Source organism: Callionymus lyra, chromosome 7 (genome assembly GCF_982586985.1).
Source record: "Callionymus lyra chromosome 7, fCalLyr1.hap1.1, whole genome shotgun sequence".
In the NCBI taxonomy this organism is placed as follows: Eukaryota; Metazoa; Chordata; class Actinopteri; order Syngnathiformes; family Callionymidae; genus Callionymus; species Callionymus lyra.
This window is the reverse complement of record NC_141824.1, coordinates 14,903,298-14,921,144: the sequence shown is the minus strand read 5'-3', so window position 1 is coordinate 14,921,144 and position 17,847 is coordinate 14,903,298.

The window sequence follows — 17,847 nt, the reverse complement described above, 5'->3', positions numbered from 1 at the left end:
GTGTGAAAGCAACTGAATTGCTTGGAGTGTCTCATTTTGCCAAAGCGTGATCCCGTGTGTGGCAAACCATTTTAATCGCACACCATTTCCACAAAATATTGAGGATAAACTCTTTATTCTCGAAAAAAAGTCACACGGGAGTTATTCAAATGTGCTACATGACGATAGAATGTATTCCCGAGCGGCTCGGCATCCGAAATGAGAGACACATGGAGACTTTCACAGCATGTAAACGCTGAGTACAGGGAGATGCACCTGGACAAATTGCCCTCTATCAGAAGAATAACATCGTCAGGCAGTCCATTTATTTTCAATCAGCCGCTGACCTCGATAGGAAAGTTGCTGTCGAGTGATATTATCCACTTTGCTTCTTCAGGCTTTCCGCTCCCCTCGTGTCACATTCAGCGCTGATGTGGACAAGAGACAAAGGCACTCGTGCCATAACATGTTAAGTGAAAAATATGACGGCGATCGAGGACAGGCTCGAGTGCAATGAAGCTGTGTACGAGGTTTTTAAAGTGATGGCCGTCAGTTGAGATTTTGCGCAGTTACAGGACTAAAAAATGAGCCAATTTGACTTCCACGTTTACCGGTATGTTGCCCTGTCTTCATAGGATTGATCTATTATGGGAAGCTTTCATTTATACCTTCAGTATTATTGTTTTAATTCCTGTATCATTTATAACATCCATCTAATGCACTTTAATTCCTTTTTTGCTCTATTATTTAATTCTATTTTGTTTATTATTTGTATGTGCTTATGGAAATATTATGTATTTCGACTGTGATTTTGTCCGTTAGCCAAGTACTTGCTGGCCCACTGCCTTAACCTCCATTATAAAATAAATGTTTTTACAGGGATTTACAACATTTTGACGTTGTTTGTTTTCATGTCCTCAACTATGGCCCTCTAACGAAAAAAAGTTTGGAAACTTTTGGTATATGTTTTTAATAAAGTTGATAATGCGACAAGGAAGAGATGACTTTATATTTTATTTTGTGTACTGAACCACCGTAATTAATAATTTATAGAATACATTATGGGTAGCTTTAATTTATACCTGCAATAATATTTTTTTTAAATACTAAATCTTTAACCATTTTCTTATTATTGTGTTTTAAGATTATCATTGCATTCTCATTTACTACTGTATAAATATATACTGTAATTTGAATAGTTTTCTTCTTATTGGTTTTAAAATAGTTTTTGCTCTATTTTTAATTATTATTTACTCATGGAAATATTATTTATTTTTCCCTTCAATTTTCTGTCTCTCTACATGTTCCAAATACTCAAAATACAAATGCAAAATGTATGAAAGTAAATATCTTTTAATAAACTATATAATGTGACAAGGAATAGATGACTATATTGTTTGGTGTACAACAACACCATATGCACCCTCAATTAATTTACAGTCATTTGTAATGTAAAGGATATGTCTATTAATGGTCGCCTTCATTTATATCTTGACTCAAATGATTGTTTTAATTACAGTATTTTTAAATTATTTTCTTACTATTGTGTTTTAAGGTTATTGTTGCCCTCTCATTTACTATTATACAATATAAACTAACTATTCATTTGTGTCTGATATTTTCCAGCTGTCTGCCATTTAGCGAAATACCATTTATTACATTTATTTTTTATAATAATTTTTATTGTATTTATACATCCATGTATCTGTACTTATTTTACAAAATGTTTCATCTTCTATATCACACATAATTTTCCTGTTTTGAATTTGAAAAAACAATGTTGTTTACAGACTACTGGGTAAAGGTAGTATTAATGTATATTTTAAGGGTGAATGCCAGAGTGTGAGGTCCTTCCCTGATGTTTGAAAATGTGTTATTCATTAAAAAAATATATACTATATATATATATATATATATATATATATATTCTGTGTATGCCGTTGAAAGAACGTTAGATGGTCATTTAAATTTACAAATATTTATAATGGCTTTTGTAATATTTTGCCATATATTGGTCCTAAAACATCACTTTAAGTTCTTAGTATTGACAAATAACTAACTAAATTGAAGGTATTATTTTCTAAGAGTTGAAAGCTCAGCTTGCTCTAGCAACGGTACAGATAGTTATACTGGTGTGTTGAACTCTGGCTAAACTGGTAGAATAAAGTAGCTTGTTGGGTTGTAAGAAAATATTGAAATGACGCCATATCGCAATATTTTTATTCCTGATACTGTATCGATTTTTAATAGTACTGTTAATAACAGAGCTAACAGCAGCGGCTCTGCTGCAGAGTTGCTTTGTGCGGATGTTTGGAGGAGAAATCCCTCCACAGGATTCAACACCACTAACTTTATTAAGTATCTAGAGAAGCATCACGACAAAGAAAATGAACAGATTGAAGAAACCAAAAAAGACGAAACAAAACGAAGCAGTTAACTTTGCTGTTCTGTAGAGACGAGAGAAACTTTCAGTCGACCGCATGAAAGTCAACAATAACAAACGTTCTTGTTAGTGTTAATGTTGACTTTGGAATCTGCCTCGATCTAATAAATAGAGAGTTTGTATTTAATATGGTTGAATAAAGGTACATTTAACTTTCATAAACTTCCGGACGATCAATGATGACACAAAAATGAGTTTAGTTCAGTCATAACAATGTTAAACATTCTACTTACTTACTTTTGAATAGTGTTAATCACACATAGTATAAATAAATAATAAACATATACATATATATATATATATATAAAATTTGGATTACGTCCTTTTGGTTAATTAAAAAAAACAACAATTTATTTTCTTTCTAATCGATCTATAAATGACATCAGACAAAGTCGTGCACACAATCATGTCATCTAAGTTCAGGTTCTTTTTTATACTGTATATTGTGAGAGAACTACCGATAAAACTATACCGGTAGGATTTTAAAAACCTCCAGCACGAGCAACGTTTCATTAAAGCTACTATAAGTGTACGACTCCTCATTGGTGTGTGAAACTCACAGTGAAGACCAGCCACGTAATAAATCCGCTTTAAGTGGAGCCACAAATGGAAGTTTTAGTGGACGCGTCAGCTTTTTTTTTTTTTTTGCCACTTGGCTTTTAAAACACATCCAAGACCATAAATAGTCCCTCATGAAAACAGTAGTAAGTTTTCTCCGGACACAGAGAAATAACATGACAAATGTGTTTAAGTACATGAAACAGGCTTTTAATTATAACGACACAAAAGACCATTTACAGCGATACTCTCAGTGCTAGTTTACACGTCAGATTTAAAATGCTTGCGAGTAACCAAAAAAGAAACGACTCAAACAGCAGTGTTTTCACCCAGATATGTCAAACGTAGCATTTGTGCATCTTTTACCTTAATCGGCAGGAGAAACCACACAATATTCCGTTGAACAATAAAAGCGTCTTTACTTTAAACTACATCCAAACAATTGGTAATGTGAAGGGTTTGCAATGTAGCTCTTTTTTTTTCGGCAGTTCCGACCCATTATTTTCTCTCATTTGTAATAAAAAATCTTTGATGTCGGCAGTTTGCTCCGAGAAGAAATCAAAGACCTTCGAGTTACCTCAGAGGGGAAACAAATCCAACCATTTTCCTTTAAGATTCATTAAGAGAGTGACTTACTATAATCCCTGTCTATCCGTACGAAAGTGTTTTTTTTTTTGTTTTTTTTAGTGTAATAGAAATGAGAGAAGGGCCGTTGAGGAAACTTGTGGCTACTGTGTTTGACAGATTAAAAAATAATGTTTTTATAATAATCCAAACCGTTGATTGAAATGTTGCTAATTCATTTTTGAAAGATTTTCATTTTCAAGATGAAAATTATCCTCCAGTAAAGCAACAGATTAATTAAAACTTTAAATAGAAAAGATAACGCCCCTGTTACTAATCTATGTTTAAATAATGTTCTAATTTAATTTATGAATTAAATTATTTTCCGTGCCGCTCAATCCATTATGGGGGTCGAGTGGGGGCTGGAGCCTATCCCAGTTTCATTGGGTGAGAGGTTGGGGACACCCTGGACAGGATGCCAGTCTATTTGTTACATAAAAATGCAATCCAACGATGCTTAAAAGCAGTTCCCGATTTATTCATTTTTTTCTTGGAATTAAACCTCACATTACAAACCTATAGTGCACACCTGGGCAAAGTGCGGCCCGGGGGCCACATGTGGCCCTTTGACTATATTCATGCGGCCCTCAAGAGGTCAGAGTAGAACATAGACATTATTTCCGACAGCTTTCAATTTAATATTGAGTTTAATATTGAGTTTATTATTGTATTAACTCTAAATACACAGTATATATATATATTTTTTTTTCCTTTCTGATTTTTTTGTTTTTACTTTTATTAAAATATCATGCCAATCAAAATTATTGACATCATATTTAGAGAAAATGGTTATTTCCCCATCATTTTCTTTTACTAGAAAGGTTTATAAAAGTGTTTTGACATAGTCAGGTTTATTTTATGCTGATATTTCTTTCTTTACTATTCTTACTTGCTTTGTTTTTTCAAAGTTTTTCTGTCATATTTTAGCTCTTCGCTCCTCTCCTTTGGATTGACGGCCCCTCACAACAGTCACAGTATATAATGTGGCCCCAGAGGAAATTTAATTGCCCACCCCTGCTATAGTGTCTTTTAGATGGATAAGCTTTTTTTTCAACTGTAACTTAAAGCAAAATAGATGTTAAACTTATTATTTTATACCAATCCTGAGGTTTGCTGAGAGTTGAGATTATTTCCAGAGTAATCTGTAAATCTTAAAAATCCATAAAATGGTGGCGACTGGAGCTTGTTTTCTTTGTCCCTCTCGTCCAAAAAGACATACTTATGAAAATCAAAATAAATCTATAATGCTCCTCCTTGTAATGGAATCAAATCAAGAGAAATGTTTTTTTTTAAATAAGTCAATATTTTAAGCTTGTTTTTAGCAGACGCTAAAATGCTAGCATGCTAAACAAACAGGAATTTCCCATTGTAGACAGTAGACACTCTCTTTTGACGAGGCTTCAATACAAGAGGGAAACCTCGACTCAACAGATTACTCTGAAAATAATCCCAACCCTGAGTTGACATGAGCGCGAGTAGAACATGAGCCTATTACATAACTTATTTTTCATAAGAATAAAACCTCTATTGTATATTTTAAATGTCAAAGAAAGTAGCGGATAAATATGTTTTTTGTTAGATTAAAAAAACAAGTAAAACGCCCTAATGAAAAAAGAAAACGTTTTATTCATTTTATTATTTTCGCAATGGAAATGATGCTTGTTTCATCCCAAAAAAAAACAACAACCCACAAACTATCAGCCACAAAATCTCCTTTCTGTGCAGTGGAATGGAACCTATTGATACGGTCACTTGCCACAACAATGTGATTTATAGCTCAAACATCAAGTCTTTTGTTTCTGGTCCTCGGGGTCTTCCTACAATCTTGAGAGGCCAGAATGCTTACACGGAGCCCAAGTTAAACGCTGAACCATATTTCATTTGTTTCGATGCTACGCTTGCCTGCATTGACGATGGGATCAGCGATAAACCAAATGGATTTTGATTGTTTAATTCCATCCGACCAACCCGAGTCAGCGTTATATCGCCATCGACAATTAAACAACGAAATAAACTCACTAAATGATATACTCAAAATGTTATACTTTCTCAACTCACAAGAGGAAACATCAAGCATCCGGATATTGATGCTCAAAATATCAAGAACAACAACAACAACAACAAAAAAAAAATACCCAGTCTTTGCTCTTTGTAGATCAGTGGAGGACAAACGTCTCCTGGAGCAAGACATGCTTCAGGGGACGATTCTTGAATTGATATGCCCCTGAAAGACATGTGCCGCTCAGGCAAAAAGAAGCCCCAGAGATCGGTCTCAGCACTCCGTAAACAGCCTCTGGGAATTGCTCCTGGCAGCCATGCAAGAAGCCAAGACTGTTTGACTGTTTGGAACTGAAGAGCTTCAAGTATTGTACAAATTCAACCTACAGATCAAACCTTAAAAAACCCTCCAAACCAATTTCGCCAACAGCAAACCAATCCCGACAACATAAATGAGTATTGATCCAATAAGAGTAAAACGGTAGGTCCCATTGATTCCCAATATTGACATTTCCCAGCTTATGTTCATCCCAAATTGTAAAGCAGCAACAGCTTTCTTAAAAAAAGACGCTTGCATGTGACTTATGTTGCCAAAGAAAAAGGGAAGATAAAACATGAGGGAAACGGGAAGGGCTGGAATGGAAAAAGATCTTGTGAAATTAATAAGTGTGATAACTCAAAATACGAGACAGAACAATGACAGGAAGTAAATCAATCACAGACATAAAACATTAAATAAGCAGAGATGACATCAGCGGACAATGACGGGAAGTAGGAGGACTCGTAAGTTGAGCTGTTGAGCAGATAAAGAAAGGCAAGCAATATAACGGAAAACCATAAATCCTTTACTTAGAGACATGAAAGCAAATTGAAATGAAATGAGGTCCTCACTCAGGAACAGTCTCGGATGATTAGTGCTTTATTTAGTGTTATCCACACAAATGGTTGACTTGAAACACAGATAATCAATTTCCAGAGCAACATCTGGTTCACTTAATACAAACTTTATTAAACAATGCATAACACAGATGAGAATGCTGTCCATGAAGCAAAGACTAAAACTAAGATAAGACGGAGACTAAGGCAAGACAAAGACCAAGATAAGGCAGAGACTAAGGCAAGACTAAGACTTAGATAAGACAGAGTCTATGGCAAGAAAAAGACCAAGCTAAGACTAAGGCAAGACTAAGACAAAGCTAAGACCGGGACTAATTCAAGACCAAGACTAAGGAAAGACTAAGATAAGAGAGAGACCAATTCAAGACAAAGACCAAGATAAGACAGAGACTACGGCATATCCAAGAGCAAGATAAGACCGAGACCAAGGCAAGACAAAGACAAAGATAAGACCGAAATTAAGGCAAGACTAGGAATAAGATAAGACAGAGACTTAGGCAATATTAACACTAAGATAGGACAGAGTCTAAGGCAAGACTAAGACTAAGATAAGACAGAGACTAAGGCCAAACCGAGGCCAAGATTAGACTGAGACTAAGGCAAAAGCAAGAAGAAGATAAGCCAAAGACTAAGGCAAAACCAAGACGAAGATAAGACCAAGACTTAGGCTAGACTAAGACCAAGATAAGACAGACACTAAGGCAATATTAAGACCAAGATAAGGCCGAGTCTAAGGCAAGACCAAAACTTAGGTCAGGCCAAAATTAGATGAAATAAGTCTTCTAAAACTGGGCTAGAAAAACAATAACTATTTTGTCATTATTTACTATAATTTAATTTAAGTAAATTAACACAACCAAAACTTCAATCTGGTTAAAGATAATAAATACAAATCGTTGTGTTGTTATTACATGTGCTTGAGTTGTATTTAAGATGAAGAGCTAAAGTAAACACATCACAGGAGAACAATCAAAGTGGAGAGCTGTTGCACTTAATGCATTTTGACAGACATGTCAAACTATTGATGCGTCAACAAGCCTTTGGCTTCAGGACCACCCCGACAATTTGCCATAAGGTTCGTGACATGACGTGACTCGCCACTTTAAAACAGTTGAGATAAAAAATCACACAATTCTTTTCGTGTTGAGCTTTTTATCCTGTTTGTTTACACGTCAAATAAAGCAATTTTAAACTTGTTCATTCAATATTATAGCAGCTCTTTCTATTTTTCTGTGAAAAGAAAAACAAAACAAACCCGCACACATGCAGAAGCAAACTTGTTGTTAGAGGACTCGTACCTAGTTATATTCAGCCCTGCAGCTAATTATCAATGTTTTAGTTTCTTCTCATTTCGCCTCATTTACAAATCCACAGCTGAAGCAATTACTTTAACCTGCGCCAAAATGGCTGTTTATGGATTGAGCTCATGGAAAAGAAGTGGCAAGGAAGCATGACCTTCATGATAAACACTTTTAATGATCCCCAGCAGGGGACATCACTCAAGCAATATGGCTCCTTCTGAAATAACCGGCTTTGAAATGAACACCTTGAAACACAACTTAATTGGAATGTGTGAAAGAATCCCACTTAAATCACCATTTATGTTGACTAAGAATAACACTTTGTCATGATTTATAAAAACAATGAAAGTTGAATATGCCTCGCAGCGAGAAACACGTTGATTTTTAAAATAGTCATGATTCATTCAGTGGATTTTTTTTTTTTGCACCTCAAAGCTTTAAAAGTCTGCACACTATAACAGGATTAGGATGGAAACTTCGCTTTAAAGTGCATTTTACCCAATAGTCGAGGGAACATTTGTGTTTAACGATAGGCTGGATGGAGTTACAAAGTAATGAACAACCAATGAAGTTCCTGGAAGAGTTAAATGGGGGTTATCTTGCAGGATAGTAGTGATGAAAGTGTATAATCTAGATGGATTAAGGTGGTGAAGACCGTCTGCTGCTGCGACATCCTAAACACAACAAAGAAAGGAGAATTTAAATTACGGGAGGAACATTTTCCCCATTTAGCAAAAGTGTTGACTACACATAGAAAGGCGTAAAAATCATCCAGTTAAAAGAAAAATTAAATAATACTGGTCATAAAAAAAGGAATTTTGTATTTATTCTATTAGCAGCAAGGGAAAATAACTGCATAAATCCATAGATTTGAGATCGAATATTGATCATTAATAACAAATTACTTCCTTATTGACTATTAAAGGCCCAATCTGCAGGCTTTATAATAGTGTTCCTGGCTCCTCCTGGTGTCGGAGGATTGTAACTGAAATTTAGTAAATCCTGATTCAAAATTTCAGTCTACATTTGCTTACAAAATACTTTAGATGTTGTGTCCGTTTCTAGTATTATCAAGTTGAAAACGTCTCTCACTACTTGTATGAAGACACTGCGGCGGTTTCACAGTAATAAAAATGACTGAATGCAACTGCGTTGTTTACTCAAACCTAAAACATCATTGGATCAGCAAGACGTTTCAAATGACAAACCATATACATACAAACCACATAATCCAGGCAGAAAGCATAACAAAAATGATCCTATTTAATTATAAGTAGACAAATTTTGCCGTTTTTCTTTTCGTTTGTGAAACAATATCCACTACAATTCAATTAGAATAAAATACTTGTAGAAGATTAACAAAACAAATACTATTTTACCATTTTGTTAAGTCTAATAATTTGACAATATGAATATGCACTTGTAATCCGTCGCAAATGGTTTTATTTGCCTAATTACTACCGATCCACAATTCTTCCTTTAACCTTTTTTTCGAAACAAAATCAATAATAATACTAAGACATGAATTGTATTCTTCTCCATTAGGGAACTAAGGTCCATTACTGACTCTGCCTTGGTGTGTTCCATCAGGCACCACTGCAGTGCATTGTGGGTAATATACAGCCTTCAAGTCAACATCCATGTTCACTCCATCCTTCCGCTCTTAGGGGTGGATCTCACCAAAGTTATCTCCAGCTTTTCTGAGAAATGGAACGACCCTCAAGAAGTCAGAGGGGATTTCCCCAAGGGGAAGTGCTTAAGGCACATAAATTGAGTATTGAAATGAAGCCACTGGTCATGTGACACTCAGAGGTGGGCGCATCACCAGTAAAAAATACTGTTCAACCGAGTCAAGACTGTTCAAAATTAAACCATCTCTTGTCACTTTAATAACGCTTAATTTATGATAGACTAGGCTAAACAAAACGTTAATAAATCATGTATTATTATTGATATTTGTTCTTCCGTCGACTGCTTTCATGTGATTGGAACCATGATTTCCCGAAGGAATTTCCCACGAAAGGATTAATAAAGTCATATCTAATCTAATGTGTAATGAATGCTAATGTTTTTGTTAATCTAAGGTGTGATCCACTCGAGTCTGGTTGCTTAAAGCGAAATGTTATCAAGTATTACTTATTCATTAGCATCCACGAACACTCAACCTGTTGTGTTCTAACGCTGTGTTGTGTTCACCGTTTGTACATCAGTCTGTAAAAGCTTGTCTTGTGAGTCCTCCGATCGTTCCTAATTAAATAAATAATAGCATCTTTTGACTTTATTCTTCGCTCCTGAGCAAGCGTCTCTCCGTGTCTGGGTTGAAACAATCGTCAGGAAACAAACGAAGTAAAAAAGTGATGGGTTCAAAGGAAGGTGGGATGTCTGGCAGCCTCGTGTTATCTTAGTGAGACATCGGAACAAAACAATTTAAGGCTGGGGTGCATGTCATGCATTTTTCATAACTTATCAAAATCATTTATTTTATTTATAATACATCACATAGAACATTTATTATAGATAAGCCGAGTGCTAAAATATAACAGAGAATACATCCACTGTTGCGGATTACAACCAGCCATCCAGATATGCTGCGTGTCTGCAAAATAAACTACAATCAGCAGAATCAGTTGAAAGTTGTGCGTCGGAAGAACCACACAAACAGACCCACAATAGCTTGATAAACATTTTTTGGGTCATTTTTTCTCAACTATATAAGGGACAATAAGTTTTAAAACTGTTTGTTCAATGCAGATTTGCTTTTGAATTTAATTTATATAAATATAATTAGAGGTTACTTCAGGTTATCCGGCTTGGTTTTAGCATCAAACGCATTGTTTATTATGTGGAATATGTTTTTAATCGTAATCGGAAACTTTTATTGACAGTGTTGTATACGCAAGATATTATGAATTGTTTGTCGCAGCATAACTGAATAAAATAATGAAATAATACAACACACAAATAAGGAATAGAACAATAGAAATAATGAAATTTTCCGAGTTTCAAAATAAGGTCTAACATTTCCACAGACCGACTTTCCTTATTGTTTACATGCAGGAAAAAACCTATTTTAGTGAATCAGAAAATAAATAAATAGTTGCACGCCTCCTTAAAGACAAGTCGAATCAGAATATTGTCAAAATTTACTCCGATATGATGCCAATGTTCTTCAACTATAGCAAGTTATTTAAAAAAAATGGTGTGTACGATTGATTTGATCTCAGTCTTGGTGGTGTGTTGTGTGAAGCTTCATGAAGCAGTGTCATGAAGCAAGTAAATGGTTACTTACACCTAAAAAGAGGTGAGATTTCACTTAACTAGCTAATCAACGCCAACAATTGTACAACACAGACTGCCCTCTAGTGGGCTCTGAAAATTATGCTTCATGAAGCTTCATCAGTCGATGTCTTGGTTTCCACTGAGGTGGTCTTGACTATATCAAATTATAAACAGACATACCGGTGGTGTTTCTTTGGGACTACTATACGATAAAAAAAAGAAGAGGAACGGAGTGTTTCTTCACGGTCTTGGTGGTGTGTTGTATGAAGCTTCATGAAGCAGTTTCATCTTTTTTCGTAGACGGTTACTTCAACTTAAAAAGAAGGGAAGTTTCAGTAAAAAAAAGCTAATCAACGCAAAAGATTGTACAACAAAGACTGCTCTCTAGTGGGATCTGACAATGATGCTTCATGAAGCTTCACCAGTCTTGTCGGTGTTGACTATATCAAATTATAATCACAGACTTTGTCTCTTTTGGACTACTCTAGCATTTAAAGGAAGAAGGATGAAGTGTTCCAAACATGCATTTTGTATGGTTTTGACAGCATAGGATCTGGAAATAATAGACTAGAAACACAAGACTTCTTATCCGATATGTCAGTCGAGTGATGGCTGGATGCTACTGAACTTGACATAGGAGCATTTGAACTGATGCTTTGTAGCAGTTGCAGAAGATGGCATGCTCATTTTGCCACAGTGACAGATGTCATAATGATGGATGATTGGCTGACATCTATCTTCTAACATCCTGCAATCTACTCACATTTGTCACATGGTTAGATTGTTTGCCCATGATGTAGATTATTCCAGCTGTGTGTCACTTGTTCTTCTTCAGTGGCAGTACTAGGTTGCATGATCGTTGTGGACATGATTACTTATTAAAAAAACAAAGAAAACACCGGATTTATTGATAAAATGGCTCATTTGAATGGCATATCAATTATCTTTACCCAAGATTCAATTTAGTCAACAGCGGGAGGCACATTAAAAATGAATAAAAACATGGATTTAATTAGAAAATATATTGACATTTTTCCAACTATTCAATTAATATTCCATACCCATTTATTTATTATAGATCTCAGGAAAAGGACAAGCAGAATTAACTAAACTATGCTTTACAATATTCATCCATGGAATTAAACTGAATAAAAGTTTCAGTCATGGATGAGACTAAAGCAACTTCAAAAGCGTAAGATTCTGGGGGTTATTTGAATAATAAAAACAATTAAAAAAATAAGGTTATTTTGAGGTAGTATTTAGAAAATGTTCCTGCTTTCAAACAAAGTGCTGTAATGACAACTTGTATTCTTCAATGTCTCTTTGTTGTATCATTATATAATTAAGAGCGTAATTACAGAAATAATGACTTTAAGAACATAAGTCAATTTAAAAAAAGAGTGGGATGAATGCAGATTAACTATTTTCTTTTTTATTACAAAAGATAATATAAGTGTGTAATTCATCGGTTCCTCGTGTCAGAAGTAGACTTGGATAGTTATGTTCATTAGTGTGCTCTGTGAAATTGTGTCCATGGAGATTATGCTCCTTCTCGCTGCTAATATGGGATGACACCCACACTGCAAGACTCTCGTATTACTGTATGACTCATTTTGTCTTCGCTATTTTTGGTCTTCTGCATTGGCGTGCCCGTGTGGCTGACTTTGCATGATACAAAGGCTTTATTTAAAAAAAAAATAAAGAATCTTTTTTTTTACCTAAGTAGGTGAATTTTCAACAGTTTTAACTTTTAAGTGTTTTCTTATTCTTCGTCGGGGTGTCGGCAAACTTTAGCATACAGCTCAAAAAGTTTTAATTTGTCATGATTAAGTCTAGATTCAATTGGTTGTGTTATATATATTAAAAAAAATACATATAATCACTAATACGTCTACAAATTCTGAAACTTTATGACGGACACTACTAAGTTGATGCAGGGTCAAGCTTAGACTCGGGGTTATCCTTCAGCCAAACTGGATTCCGAGGGGTTGAGCCTGAAGAAAGGACCGTTCCAGCAGTTGTCAGATCTACTCAAGTTTTTGCTCGTCTTAAACCACGGCAATCGTTTTACCCAGTGGGGCAACATTCACAATTCCAAAAGTAGTCAGCTTTTTTTTTTATATTTTAACTTCAATACACATTCTTCTTCTCTACTTTCAGGAAAACTGACAAAAACTGGTCACAACCTGGGGCTAAATTTATCACAAATGACAGAGATGACCCAGTTTTGCCTGTTTGATCCATCACTCTGTCAAACAAGGAAATATCCGACTCCTTCGGAGGAATAATACGGTGCAGTTTAATTGCATTTAATTACAGTTATTAATCATTTGGTCAAGGGAAATTAGAGCTCTTTGACAGGAACGTTCCATATGCAAACACACATGCATATACCTATATACACGTGTGTTTTTATACGTTTCTTTTTATGCAGAGAAGCTTAAGCGAATTAGGTACGACAAAGGATGAGAACATGAACATGTATTTAAAGAATCCTAATCCTGCCAGGAACATTCAAATCGACCATTGAAATCCATATTTCCTGACACTACCTAAATATAGGTCTAACTTAAAGTGATAGGTCTGGAAAAGCGATAAATAAATACATATTACTTACATTTCTACCTACCTTGGGTAATACATGTCTTTTTGTAGTTAGAGGCAGAAATGTACTGTATGTCCATGCAACGATTGCGAACAATTCTCACTTTTCTTCATCCAAAAAGACACACCAGGGTTCTCGCCAGCAGTATTCAGCATAGGGGCCCCCTCTATAAGGTATGATTTTCTGCCTCTATTCCACTGCCCCTACAGTACTCGCGCCTGCAGCTATCGATCTCACGCCTTCAGCATTCGCGTGCACAGGGACCCCTATGCTGTGAAAAGTATCGTGGTGAGAACCCTGCACGCCGAAAAAAAAAAAAGAATCTGAAATGTCCCTCTTGTATTTAACCTTAAACAAAATACATTTTCAAGAAAACAAGTCTTTATTTTAAGCTTGTTTGTAGCGTGAGCTTAATGCTAACATGCTAAATAGAAGGAAATAAGACTCCCATATTTTAGTCGACCAACCCCTTAGTTCAAATGAGAGTGAGTAGAAATTGGGTGAATAATCAATGGTGTCCAAATAAACTCATTGATCCCCCCAAAATCTTGTGGAACATATTCAATCTTGCAACCATTTCCTTCAGCTCGCAGATAGAAAGGGCATCAACTTTCCCTGAAACTGTCCTCACGCTCTTCTAGGAGTTTTACTGAAAGAAATAAAAAAATCTCCTGGGTAGGATCCAGGTCCTTGTCACTGTTGGACCTTCTTTGATGAAAGATATCGGGCCTGACAAGGAGACTTTTGATAGGGGCAGCAACCCGTTCCAAATGTCCCAGCTTTTAGGCTGAGCTTCTCTTCCCATCAGTATCAGTTCTTCGGTAACATCCCCAAACGTATTGAGTCACTAGGCTCAAGATGTTCTAGTTCTAGTTACAGCCCCCATGTAGAGGGTGGTTAGTCGTCCACAAATGGAATTGCGGGGTGAGACCCAGATGTGCTGACTGGAAGATCTGCCACAATTGAGGTAATAGAGTCGTACAAACTTCTTGCTACAAAAGTACACAATCAATCGCTCTGCCAGTATGAACCAAAAGTTTTAAACCTCTTCAGTCAACCCAGATCAACTTTTGCTGCCATGATCGTTAAAGTATTTCGTTTCATCAGTGCTTCAAGAGACTTGACAATCCAACCCTGTATAATTCGAAAAAACATTGAAATTCCAGCTGCCAATTAGACAATACGACAAAAACGTCAAGGCTTTGTTCGGGTCTGTGTTCAAGGTTGAAGGAGGTTCTAAGAAATGGTACCATTGTCACCATCAGGATATAGAAAAGTTCATCAGAAAAGCCGACCCACAGCCTGGTTCAGTTTAAAAAAGGTACAGGTAAAGGTGTCAAGTCACAGACTGTTGTACTTTCAGCCCCTTATGACCATAGTTGAACCTATAGACCAGGGGTGGACAATTATAATTCTTCAAGGGCCACAATAAATTCTGTGAATGTTGTTAGGGGCCGTCAAGCAAAAGGAAAGACGAGAAAATCCCTAAAAAAATGATTTGCATTCGTCATTAGGCCATGAAATTTATTCAGCTAAATAAGCTAAAATTGTATTCCTGTATATATGAGTTTTTTTCAAAACATTTCTTCAACTAACTTAAAAAAAATGTTTTGAGGGATTAATATATACTCGAGAAATTACACACAAAAAAGAGGGAAAAAGTAAATAAGTTTTATGTAAACATGTAAATGAATTATAAATACAAAATACATTAGAACCATTAATTTTACCGCATCTGGCCCTTTGACTGGTCTGCTATAGACCCAAATTGACTTAAAGCAAAGACCTCATCTCCAGATTCATACTTCTTAACCTCAATATTGTCCATGTAATGTTTCTTTGAGTGGAGTAATACATACATATTTGCTTTGATTGACACTTGCTGAGTGTGAAATCATCATCATTGAAGTAGATGATATTCTTTGGAGATTTTAAAGCATGTATCTGATATGCCTTCGCCTGTGAATCCCGTTTCAATTATAATTCCAGACGAAATCCGTTCCCTGGTGAACTGCTCTCCATCTCCCTGTTGCCTTTATAATTTACTTAGAAAAAAAAAAAGAAAAAGACAAGGGGAAAAAAAAAACTTGTTGAGACAGCAACTAATGCTCCGTCTCTGTGTCTCTGCCTCTCTCTTTAGTTTTCCTTGGAGAGCACCGTATGAGAATTAGGTCTCTCAGCAGATGTGTGGTGAGTATTTTTGCTCTGACAGTTTGGGTTCAGAGTGAAGCCGAAAAGAGATTCTGAAGAGGAAATCTGTGATTATAGACACCGCTTGCTTGTGTTGTGAGCTTGAGAGACAGGGCATTGTGTCTATACAAACGATTTCGACCAGAGATAGGATCTTATTGATTATGTAATTCAGCGTCTCCTTCAGCCGGAGCTCATCCGAGCCGTCATCTGGTAATAGACGGAGGGCTTCCTGGAAGTAAAAAGAAAAAAAAAAAAGGAAAAGGTTTCCCTTCATTGGCGGGCAAAAAAATTAAATAAATCAGTAATTAAGCTAAAGTGAATTAGCCTCTAGCACATGGGCCACATTAAATACGTGTGAGGGTCCATGAAGTGAAAAGAATACTAATGTAGAGGACAAAATAAAAAATAAAATGAAAGTATTGCTACGATAATAAAGCGTATTTACTTTATTGGTGTAAATACTTTAACTTTGAACTATGTAAAAAGTAAAAGCATTTATTTCAAAAATAGTGACATGTATTTCTTATTTAATATTTTTTAAGGATGAATACTCAAGAAAAAACAACATAAAAACTTTAACAAGTTATATTTTCAATTGAACTAGTCGTGAATAAGAAAAAAAAATTGCGGAATATTTGTTTAGTTTGTAGTTTGGAATTGACTTCATGAGGGCCGTGTAAATGTAGGTGAAATATCTATTCTCAGGCCCTTTTACTCTCTGATCTTTCTGTAAAAGGGTCTCAAATTGTGCCCCCTGAGATGATAATACATGGCCCTCTATTTAATTGTTTGGCAAAGGGACTGTAAAACTTTAGATGGTTAAGAAATAAAAATCATGACATCAAATATAAATTGTAAAGCTTTGACAATAAAGTATAAATGGAAAATATAAAACTCAAGTTACACACGAAACGTCCCCAATGTGAAACAACACATAAATCCATTAAACAATAAGTAACTTAAACCAAATGTGAATCAAAGATGTGTAGATAAAACCACTGAAAGACCAGCAGTCTCTTAAGAGTTTACCTCTAGTGGCCCCCCCATTCATTTGAGGCCCCTGAGCTATTCTGCCTCACAAAGTACGTCCAAAATCAGGAAATATTTACCTAAACATCGGGTTTTCTCAGCAAGAACTGATCGAAACTTCTTCATTTAAAACATCGGCGGAGTGTTGAGATCACTTTTGACTCCAACACTTTGAATGTCAGTGCATTACTGGCTGCTGTTCAGCTCTCTTGAACCACGGTTCAGGGGCCGAGACCCGCCATGCGACTCCATTACACGGGCAAACACTCTCTCAGTATGCATCGGGTCAGTGTGTTCATTTGTTCTCCTCTCGGAGTCTCTTATTGTACAGTTTAATAGCGTCTCAGGCTCCAGTGATGAACAGCCACTTATTTCCATCCTTTGCTGCGACGACGGCCTATTGGGTTTAACAGAGTGAAGCTGTTCATCGTGAGACAATGATGTTCCCTTCGTTAAAGTCAGTGTTGTTGTCGTGTATATGAGTGTATCAGCGTTCCTCTTTCTTCTCCAACGTCTGGAACTACAGCTAACTTCTTCATCACGTTTACTAAAGTCAAATGTATTTTTATGTATAATCCTGTGACAACAAGGGACCAATAACATACATGTTCAAGTGACAATAGACGCCTGTATACACTTGAATAAAAACAACTTTTTTTTCCTAAATACCTTCTTCAGTCCTGATTTATTTTTCTTTCCCAATGACCCTTGTTAAGGAAAGGCTCCTTTTTGACTTTGATGATAAATAGATGATAGCAATGCAATAGAACTGGGTCTGAATTTTAAATAATTATACCGTAAAGCACGTGTAGAAACTATATTTAATTTAATGAGAAGTACTGTATAAATTTTGCTTTGGCGTTTTTCTTCTTCTTTCTTTTTTTTTTTTCAAAAAATAGTCAAGAAAAAATGTCATGTGCTCATAAATTTAGACTTAAATT